The sequence below is a fragment of the Mus pahari genome, chromosome 5 (assembly GCF_900095145.1).
Source record: "Mus pahari chromosome 5, PAHARI_EIJ_v1.1, whole genome shotgun sequence".
NCBI classification, from domain to species: domain Eukaryota; kingdom Metazoa; phylum Chordata; class Mammalia; order Rodentia; family Muridae; genus Mus; species Mus pahari.
Window position 1 is genome coordinate 101,741,325 of NC_034594.1, and position 10,684 is coordinate 101,752,008.

Here is a 10,684-nt window from a genome sequence, read left to right on the forward strand (position 1 = left end):
CCCTCCCCTCCCCTCCCCTCCCCTTTCCTTCCTCTTCCCTTCCATTCTCTTCCTTTTCCCTTTCTTCCCCTTCCTTCTGTTCTCTCTTTTCTTTCTTTCTTTGACAGGGTCTCAAGTAGCCCAGGCTAGACTCATACTCTTTATATAGTTAAGGATGGCCTTGAACTTTTGATTCTCTTGTCTCTACCTCCCAAGTAGAAGGATTCACATGTATCAAGCAAGCACTGAAATCTTCTTTTCTTCATGCCTGTTGATGCATTGTTCCTGCCATGTATTTAACTAGACTTTGTAGCATGGTCATCAAGGAGACTTAAGACACGGAGGGGATGTGACTGGACTGAATGCCATGTCAAGGGACTCTTATGAAGCTAAGAATTGCAGTACTATCTGATAGTGAACCCATGGCTTCTGATATCAAGAAATAGTTGAGTAGTACTGGCTTCAGAATTCCAGTGTTTTCATCTCTCTGCAGGGAAGAGAAGTAACTAGACCTTCCGTTTAAACTCCCCAGGTTTCTGTGTATTAACATTTTCATAGCAGTTTCCTTTATCATTTCCTTATCTGGGTCCTCTGTTTGCTCACACTTGAGGTTGATTTAGCATGTTACCGGAACCCAGCCTTGTCTCCCAGACATCATTAATACCTCCTTTCTTGTGCAGTGTAAGTGTGAAATTCATCAAAAAGCAAAGGGAAATTAATAACCTGTTGGTATTCACAACTCATCGGAGACCTCACAGCAGGTCCCTTCTCTGAATTAGCAAATACCTCAACATATTCAAAGGTATAGTGAAGGTATTTGGGACATGTCCCTGTGTTCCTTCTGCTTTGATGATTGGTCAGTACATTGTCATGAGGTCACTGAAAGACCCCTAGGAAACATTAAATCAACGGACTTTCTTCTTTCCAATATATTTCTTGTAGATAAATGAGAGGAGCCACACCATTGTCGCCAATTTGCTTCTTGTCAATAGTGGGAGGCTTGCCCTAGGAGATGCAGTTTTGATCTCTATTTACAGTACACTACACTTGATCTCATGCTCGCCCCTTTCTTTCCTGTGACGTGTGGGAAGCTGCATTTCACAGGATACAGTATGGTGAGCGCATCATGGAAAAGGATGGGGAGTTATAATTATAATTATAATTCCTCACTCAGCTTTTACTGAGGGTGACAGAGGACACGCTTTTGCCACCAAAGTGTTCCTGCGATTACACTAGGGATAGCAGGCAGCAGTCACCTTCCATTAAGGGCGTGAGAGAAGGCTCCTTACTATTTCAGTGATAGCATAAGGTGTTGAGTGAATCAGCAGCAGCCTCATCGTGAGGAATTAAAAATAGAGAGGAATGGCTGGCATCATCCTATAGCGAGCTGTTAAGGAGCAGAAAAAAGGACCAGAGTTGTGTAAGCAAGAGACCTCTCTCAAGTGTCATAGCCCAGCTCCCGTGGTAATTGCTGTGAGTGGTAAATCTCAAATTTTGGCATACCCCAAATCACTCATTGCTGAGGTCCATCATAATTCCTGATTTGTAGGTTTATGCAAGGTGTGCACCAGTGAGCATGTGTGTGTGTGTGGGGGGGGAGCGTGCATGTGTATAGGTAGACAAACCTGTGTGGAAGCCATAGGTCGGCATTCGCTATCTTCCTAAATAGTCTTCACCATATTTTTTGGAGGCCTGAGATTTGTCTTGACTATGTTGTTCCCCACCATCCTCTGAGGTTGCAGCCTCTTCCTCTTCCACAATTAAACCCTGCTCTCATGGTCTCTGTTGACGCTTTCATCGTTTAGATGTAACTAAGAGGAAGATCTAGGTCTGGGACATAGCTCAGTTGGCAGAATGCTTGCCTTTCATGCACAAAGCCTTGGGTTTATGCCCAGCCTCGCATAAACCACATGGTACATGCCTTAATCTTAGCACTCTGGAGGTGGAGGTAGAAGAATCACAAGTTCAAGATTATCCTTGGCTGTGGATGGAGTTTGAGGCCAGCCTGGACTACATGTAGACCCTGTATGTGTGGAACATCAGTGCATAAGCCCAGGATAAAGTGGGTGTCAGCTTGATAGAAACTATGACAGCAGCCACAGCCCCAACAGAATAGGAGGAAAAGTCTAGAAGTATCTCAAGGTTTATCTTTTTGTATATGAAAATAAATAATAATAAATAAAAAAAAAAAGAAAAGAAACTATGACAGCATTGGGCAGTTTTGAAATATAGGAAGGGGACACGACCTCCTCTATCATTTTCTTTACAGACAGACCTGGGAATGGCTATAAAATGTCACCAAATGACCCCTGTGAATGCTTTTATAGTTTAGGGGTAATTAAGAAACAGGAAAATCCAGGACTGGGGACAGAGCTCAGTTGGTAGGAGATGGCGCCGTCTGGAATGATTGGGGTTATGTACATGGCTCTTCGGGAAATGAGATTTAAGATTACTTGGCCATTAAAGCATTACCCAGGGTGGAAATAAACATCTCTTCTACTTCTCACTGACCACAAACTTTTCGAATGCCCAGAGCCAGTGTTCCTTCCATGATTTGGGAAGTAGCTTGTTTGATATTTAAGCTACTTCTTAACTATCTGGCTGTTGCCTTAGAAAAGTAATCAAGACTTGAAAGCTCTTGGGGAAGTGAAGGTTTAAAAAGTCCTGACTGGGGCTACAGATGCTCAGTGGCTAACAGCACCCACGCTCTTGTTGAGGACATGAGCTTGGTTCCCAGCACCCACATGATTTGGAAGGTCTGATGCCCTCTTCTAGCCTCCGTGGGTACCAGCATTCATGTAGAGCACATACCCACACACATACGTGTAATCAAAAATTAATTAGAAGTGTTTATGTCACTCACAGTTCTTTGAAAGTGACAGTTTTACCAGTGGTGTGATTCATAGTTGACCTATAGATTTTGCTCATGTGACATAATTTTGATGATGTGACAACATTTTGAGGAATTTTCTCTAGAAAAATGTAATTACTTGAGGCCACTGGGGAAATGGCTCAACCCATAGAGGGCTTGTCACTTAAACCTGGGAATCCATGCTTGGATCCCTAGCACCCGTATAAAAAGCCAGGTGCAGTGGCATACGTCTGTCACCGTATCGCTGGGGGGAGACAGAGACCTGAGGGTCTCTGGAGCTCACTGGCTGCCCAGCCTAGCCAAGTTGGTGAGCTCCTAGTTTCATGAGAAACCCTATTTCAGAAAAGTAAGGCAGAGGCTGGAGAGATTGCTCAGTGGTTAAAATCACTTGCGGCTCTCACAGAGGACCTCGGTTTGATTCCTAGCACCTGCACAGAGGCTTACAACCATCTGTAACTCCAGTTTCAGGGCATCCAGTACGCTCTTTTGGCCTTATCCGGCACCAGGCATGCATGTGTCTCTTTCTCTCTCTCTCTCTCTCTCTCTCTCTCTCTCTCTCTCTCTCTCTCTCTCTCTCTCTCTCTCTCTCTCCTCTCTCTCTCTCTCTCTCTCTCACACACACACACACACACACACACACACGGTCCCACATAAATAGAACCCATGCCCCTCATCTCCCCACACATCCCCAGCATCTCCATTTAACTGGAGTCATGAGAATTAGTAGCTCTGTTCTTTAGTGTAATCTTTTCTCAGCATTCCTTCCTTCGCTTCACTTGGAGCTGTGTCGGATAGAGGCTCACCTGAAAAGGGTTCACTTAGTTCTTGGCAGGGATTCAGCCCCACCCATCAGTAAACATTTACTGAGTCCTGACTGCTTCCTAGAGACAGTGGATCTGAAACAGTTGAGGTTTTAGCCTGCATCCAAGGTGCCTCTACCCCACCCCACTCTGGTTTTGCTTATAGCTTGCTCACAGGGATCAAGTTGTTGACTCTGTAAATCCTTCTATGCCATGGTTTTTAGAAAGAGGAAACTGTCCCCACATGGATTAAGAAAGAAAGAAAAAAAAAGAAATCTATTTTAGAGCACACTTTTTCATGAAGTCTTTAAGAATAAGGATGAGTTGATCAGGTTTAGAAGACGTAACCAGTTGGTTTGAATGTGTGTGTGAAGGAATGAAGTCAGATCTTTTCCTTCCCTCCTACAGGGGCCTTGACTGTTTAATAATTCTTATAGGAAACATCGCTTGGCTATCAGAGATGGTTGTTTGTTTGTTTGTTTGGTGTGTATGTGAGGGGGGAGAGAATATGAGAATGTGTGTGTGTGTGTGTGTGTGTGTGTGTGAGAGAGAGAGAGAGAGAGAGAGAGAGAGAGAGAGAGAGAGAGAGAGAGTAAGGGGAATGGATGGATGGACGGACAGACAGACAGAGGGAGTGTGTTTGAGTCATGTTTTCATCCTTGGGATTGGGTCGTCTTTCTGTCCTCTTGCCAACTCTCATTTTGTAGCAGAGCCATTGTGAGCTTGTTTCTGTGTGCACTGTGTGTTAATGTGTTAATGTGCTCTAGTCAGGGACATGTTGGAGTTGGTAAAAGGCTTTAGTGCCCGCTGAGAGCAGGTGTTAAGAAGTCTTAGTTAAGACTTCCTTTCTTAACTAAGGGTAGCTTTGTTTCTACCCTACTCAGGCACCGACTCAGGCACCGGCTGCTTTTCTTTGGGGCAGAGTGTTTTATTGGCCTGGAACTTCACCCAAAAGGCTGAGCTAGCCATCTAGCGAGCCCCAGGGACCTGCCTGCCTCCATCTTTGCCATAGTTGGGATTAGAAGTGCCCACCAACACTCCTGGTTTTTCCCATGGGTTCTAGATGAAGAAGGGTGGGTTCTCATGATTGCGAGGAACGTTTTTGCCTGCGGAGCTGTCTTCTAATCTCTGTCTTAATGCCTTTGAAGAAGAGAACTACTTCTTAGGGTCAGAAACAGAGGTTGGACAAGCTCTTTGACAGCCTCTCCACATGATGCCTCAGTCCCTGCAACAGAGGAACTTAAAGCTGTCTTTGTCTTTTTCCTTTCAGGAGTGACTCCTACCCGAAAGTGGACTTCGGAGGAGGGTCCATTAGGCCATGTAAGTACTGTGTCAGCAAATATGCATCCTGCCTGAACAAGGAGATCACAGTAGAGAGGGAGAGGATGAAGAATTTGAGTCGGATCTTATCTTTTTGAAATATCAGCATTTATAGGCACTGCATTAAGATGTCACCAACTTAGTGGAGTGCTTACCAAGCATTCACAGAGCCTTGGGTTTCATCCCTTGCATCATATAAAACCATATGTAGTAGTTATAGCATGCCTGTAAGTCCAGCACTCAGAAGGGGGGGTAGGCAGATCAGAAGTTTAGTCATTTTTGGCTATATATAGGTTTTGAGGCTAGCCTAAGCCTCATGAAATCGTGTCTCAAAAAGAAGTACACATACATGTACATACATCAAACACAAACACACATACACAGAATGGTTGGATAGTCTCTGTGTGAAGTGATTGGTATCACCTCAGAACCCCCAGACCAAGGTCTCAGCACAAAGGGGATTGATTCCCCTCAGAAGGACAGCGGGCAGGGAATAAGAGACAAAGACAAGAGATGGGGGACAGAGGAGAAGGGGAAAGGAGCAAGAGATAGGAGGCAGGGATATTGGCTCTTGAGTAGGACAAAGGGCTGCTTCTGGATAAAGAGGAAGCAGATATGGTCCATAGGAAAATGGAGGTGTAGAAAGGTAAAGGGGCAGGCCCCATGTTAGTATGAGGTATTGACTTTTAACTGAGCATGCTCATTAGGTGAGCCAAAGGGGACTTTTGATTGCTGGACTTGAGTACTTTGATAGCTGGACCTAGGTAGTCAGCCTCAGGAGGAGGAAGTGGCCAAATAAGGAATAGACCTTGGTAGCTAGCTCTAGAAATGGGATCTAATGGCTTTTTAATGTCATTTAATTAAAAACAAAGCAGAGGGAATTGGGGGAGAAGGGCAAGACATGCCAGAGCTGTGTTTGCTGTGTTGGGGCTGGCTAGAGTCCCTTCACCCTGAGCTCTGGGTATATAAGGAGCCCTTACTGAAGGAGTTCATTTCCTTGACCCCCATAATGCATCTATTTTGTAGAGAAAACAGTTTGCTGAATATGTCTTTCAAGTGTCTGGATCCCCTGTGGTGCTTCATATCTTGCCCCCCCCCCCAACCCCAGCATTATCTTGTTAAACTAGGAGTAAACATGTAGGCTTCAAAGGCTGAGATTTGGGGTGTCAAGGTTATGGGGTCAACACAATGCAGCATTAAACGTTTCTAATTCTTATCTCTTTAATGTATGTGGGTCTTTGAACACACGCAGACTCTAACCATATCATAGTAGCAAAAACACCCAGGCTTTGCCCTCAGAATGGCTTACTGTGAATAACAGCATTAAAGTTAGCACTAAAAAGTCACGTGACCATGTGACTTTTATCTGTGGTTTCTCTCTAGCTGTCACCTTGAGAGTCTGTCCCTCTGGGAGAAATCAGGGAAATAGGATACATCTCCTTTAGAAACTCAAAGGCATTTTGAATCTCAAAGGACATGGAATTTTTAATTCTCTTTTTGTCTGAAAGGCAGCAAGCACACTGAATTCCTAACCCTAACCCTGAATGCCCACAACCGCTTAATGAGAATGAGAGTCATTGTAGGAACTGGGCAACTGAGCTTGCTCTCTGCAGGGTTCGTTCTCCAGGAAACTGGTTTAGTGGTATCTGGTAGGCCATGTTCTCCAGGGGTGGCCAAGGATGGCTGCTCTCAGCAGCAGGCTGGCCTTGGGGAAGGCAGAGCTGTGTGCATTTTGTCTCTACCCTCCAATACAAGTTCAAAGTAATTCTCAGCTGCTTCGTGAGCTTGAGGACAGCCTGAGCTACATGAAACTCTGTTTCATATACTGTGTTTTTCTTCTGGCAGTCTCCATACCTCCCTCCTGACCTCTTCTCTACCACTGTGTGGTTTGACAGCCTTCATGAACCAGGCGGTGTGCTGGCGACACGTAGGGCTCCTGGCACACGTCTTCCTACCACCTAAAGTTGTCACATAACACCCTCCCCTCCAACTGCGGCATGCCATTAGTTAGTCACCTTCTAAGGGCCCTCCTGGCTCTACCAAACAAGACTACTGAAAGAGCAGCTGTCTGTCAGCTTCCCCCAGAGCCGCTGGTTTGGGTTGTCGTCAGCTTGGTGTTGGAGGAGATCCATAAGCAGCGACTCGGCCGTCAGTGACATTTACAGCTTGAAATACACATCATGGATGTCTTTACATTTCTTATCGCCCTTTAAATAGCCTTCGGTAGGTTTGGCACATGGCCTTTCCACACATGGATAGCCCTGAGTGGCGGAGCGACTCACCCTCTTTCTCTCTCCACTGTTACCAAGTCCTGTCTGCTGATGTAGGATGACAGCAATTTGTCAGTGTGAGATATGCCTGTGATGCATCTACTTATGAAGAGAAGACTTATTTGGACAGTTTGAGAGGCATTCGCTCACGGTTGGTCAGCCCTGTTGGTTTGGCCTATGGGGAGATAGTGTACCATGGTAGCAGATTTTAGAAGTCTACTCACCTCATGGCCAGAATGCTAAAAGAGAGAAAGGAGAAATGGTTGTGTACCTAAGATACCTTGAATCTTCTTTGAGGGCAAGTCCTGAGTTACCTGAAGATCTCCAACTAGACCCCGTGTGTGTGTGTGTGTGTGTGTGTGTGTGTGTGTGTGTGTGTGTGTGTGTGNGAGAGAGAGAGAGAGAGAGAGAGAGAGAGAGAGAGAGAGAGAGAGAGAGTGAGAGTGTGTTACGAGCCCAACTGTGGAGGCCCAGGGATAACCTGGGTGTTCTTCCTCAAGCGATATCCATATTATGCTTTGAAACAGGTTGTTCTAGTTTTCTTTTCCTGGTAGCTTGGCACAGCCTAGAGTGGGGTGAATGAAACCCCTCAGTTGACAGACCACCTAGATCAAATGACTTAATTGCTAATTGATCTAGGAAGCCCTATCCCACTGAAGGAAACACCCCTAATCAAGTGGTCCTGGGCTGTATTTGAAAACTAGCTATCAAATCAGGCCTAGTGGTGACATTTTTATTCTCTAAGGTAAGAAAACAATGGGAATTTGGAAATAAAATGCAACATTGAAGGCCAGTGTCATGCAGGCCTTCAGTGGCTCGGATGCACTGGCCCAGTGTCTTAAACCATAATTGGATTTAAAAAAAAAAGGATGCAGGTATTTATGAATTGAGAGAGACTCTGGGTCTTTAAAAGTAGATAGCACTAAGTGGAGGAGCCCTGGCCATCCTGGGAGGGACCCCACAGTGAGAGGCAGTAGAGGTAACTGGACTTGATAAAAAAGAGATGGCAGTAATAGCCTTATAACGGTGCCCGTTCTTGCCCCATAGAAATGAACAGAACACAGATTAAAGCCTTTCTTTGCGCTTAGTTCAGAGAGACCGGAGAGGCAGAATGAGAGGAATGAGACTGGGTGTGTAATAGTTTTAGGGTGACTCTGAACAAAGCCACTGATGATGTGGACTTCTGAAAGAGACGATGTATTTTAGGTCTAAGTGCTCAGTCATTGCTGCTGTGAGTCACTATCTATGTAGGTACCCTTGGGTAGCACAGAGTCCTGACTTTAGGGGCTCATCCTAATGATGCTCTGACTTTGGGATGATGGTGTGAAAGTTGTGTGCACTCAGTTGCTGCCCTAGCCATGTTTGTGACTTTGACTTGAGATCTCCTCCTACACTAGTGTGTATGTGATAGAATATGGTCTGGTGGTTGTTGCTCAGATGCAACAAACCACATCTCCCGGCCGTGTAATCATAATGGGACCAGGTGACACTCACTGGCCTGTCCTTCTTTCAGCCTAAGGTCACATCTACCCCAGGATGGATATGTATGAAGCCTGATGTATTTGCAGATGACAACATCATATTACATGGTAAAAGGTTGAACACCCAGGTCTGGAAGATGACTTAGTGACAACATACCTGCCTTGCAAGCATGAGGGTCTAAGTTCTAGCCCCAGAAACCATATCGGGGTACAAGAGAAGAAGCTGGTGTGGGGCTGGCGAAAGGGCTCTGTGCTTATGAGGTTCGGAATGGTTACTGTTCTTGTTGAGGGACCCTAGCTTGGTTCCCACACTCGGATCTATCAGATCTAGCAGCTCACCCATAATTCCAGGGCCAGGGGACCTGACATCTTCTTTTAGCCTCTGTCGCCAACTGCATTTATTTATACATATGTTCACACAGACACATGATACACATATTAAACATAAAAAGATACTCAAAGGCATATTTAAAATCAAATACAGATACTAAAATAAAAATAAATCTTTAAAAGAATCAAGTGCTAAGGAAGCTGAGACAGGCAGAACCCTGGGGCTCACTGACAGACACACAGTCCAGCTTACATTGCAAGTTCCTGACGAAGGAGACAGCCCTGCCTTGTGTTTCAATAGAGACTTGCAAGGTAAGCAGAATCCGAGACTCTAAAGGCAAAGGTGTAGACCTGGAGGTTTTCCCCTGCTGCGTCTCTGTGTGAGCAGTTGAGGCCTAATTTTTAAATTACATTTTAGGTACTGGATGTGTGTGAACACTTGCCTACTAAGGTATGCACGTGGAAGTCAAAGGTCCCCTTGCAGGAGTTAGGGCTCTCCATCCTCCACTCCCTCCTCCATGTGTGGACGATCAAACTCCCCAAGTTAGGCTTGATAGCAAGCATGGTTACTTGTTGAGCCATCTGGCCAAAAACCTGAAGGATTTTGGTGGTGCACGCCTTTAATCCCAGCACTTGGGAGGCAGAGGCAGGCGGATTTCTGAGGTCGAGGCCAGCCTGGTCTACACAATGAGTTAGTTCCAGGACAGCCAGGGCTAAACAGAGAAACCCTGTCTTGAAAAACCAAAATAAATACATAAAAATAAATGAATAATAAAAAATTAAAATATGTATTGAGTGTAATGCTTAGCAAATGATGTTGTAGTCCATAGAAGATACTTTGCTTAATTTTAAAAATGATGTAAATAGTGGCCTTCTTGAACTTTTGTAAGAATAAAGGATGATTTATGAGTGCGGTTCTTCTCATTACTTCATAGGCCAGGCTGGCCTTGAGACTCTATGTGCGTAGGTGGAGATGGTTTTCGGTGGTTCAGATGATATAACTCAGGGCTTTGTACACACTAGGTGAGCACTCTACCAATGGAGACACATCCCTACCCCCAAGCATATAATTTTTATTTGAAAAAATTACCACCTCGACTGTCTGAGGCCTTAATTGCTGCACTTAACACAGCAAAAACATAGGATTGTGATACCAGTGCAATGAAAGCAAAGGACTGTTGGAGGCTTTGGGCTTTAAATAACAGAAGAATTGAGGAGAGGGGACAGTCAGCTACGGAGAGGTTCCACACACAGTGAGTAGAGTGTCACTGGAGAGAGAAGGGGTGGCCCAGGACCTGCATGTCACTTCCTTTTACATCCTGTTGTTAGTTTATATTTTTGTTGGAAAAGATTTTCAGAGAAAGAGTTGGCCACCCCCAGTGTCCTGTTCCCCAGAATTGATTTTCCTGAGCTGTAGTTTGAGCAGGGTAATTTTATCATCGCAATGCAGACGTTCTTCCTCAGGGACACAGTGTGTGGTCATGTTGGGAATGGTGAGCAGAGGTGGGGTGGGGGTGGGGGAGAGCAGGGGCCTGAGGGTGCACAGCCAGAAGTCACAGCCTGTCCACCACCACAGGAGACAGACACAGCCAGAAGTCACAGCCTGTCCACCACCACAGGAGACAGACACAG

The 10,684-nt window shown here is 45.3% G+C and overlaps 1 protein-coding gene across 4 annotated transcripts in view; it reads left to right on the forward strand.

Moving 5' to 3' along the window:
• Positions 1-10,684, forward strand: part of Mgat5 (alpha-1,6-mannosylglycoprotein 6-beta-N-acetylglucosaminyltransferase) — a 277,034-nt gene that overhangs the window by 38,053 nt on the left and 228,297 nt on the right. For all 4 annotated transcript variants that reach the window (XM_021197508.2, XM_029538621.1, XM_029538622.1 and 1 more), the window contains exon 2: positions 4,922-4,971. The gene's annotated coding sequence lies outside the window, so the exon portion shown is untranslated. The remainder of the gene's footprint in view (positions 1-4,921; positions 4,972-10,684) is intronic.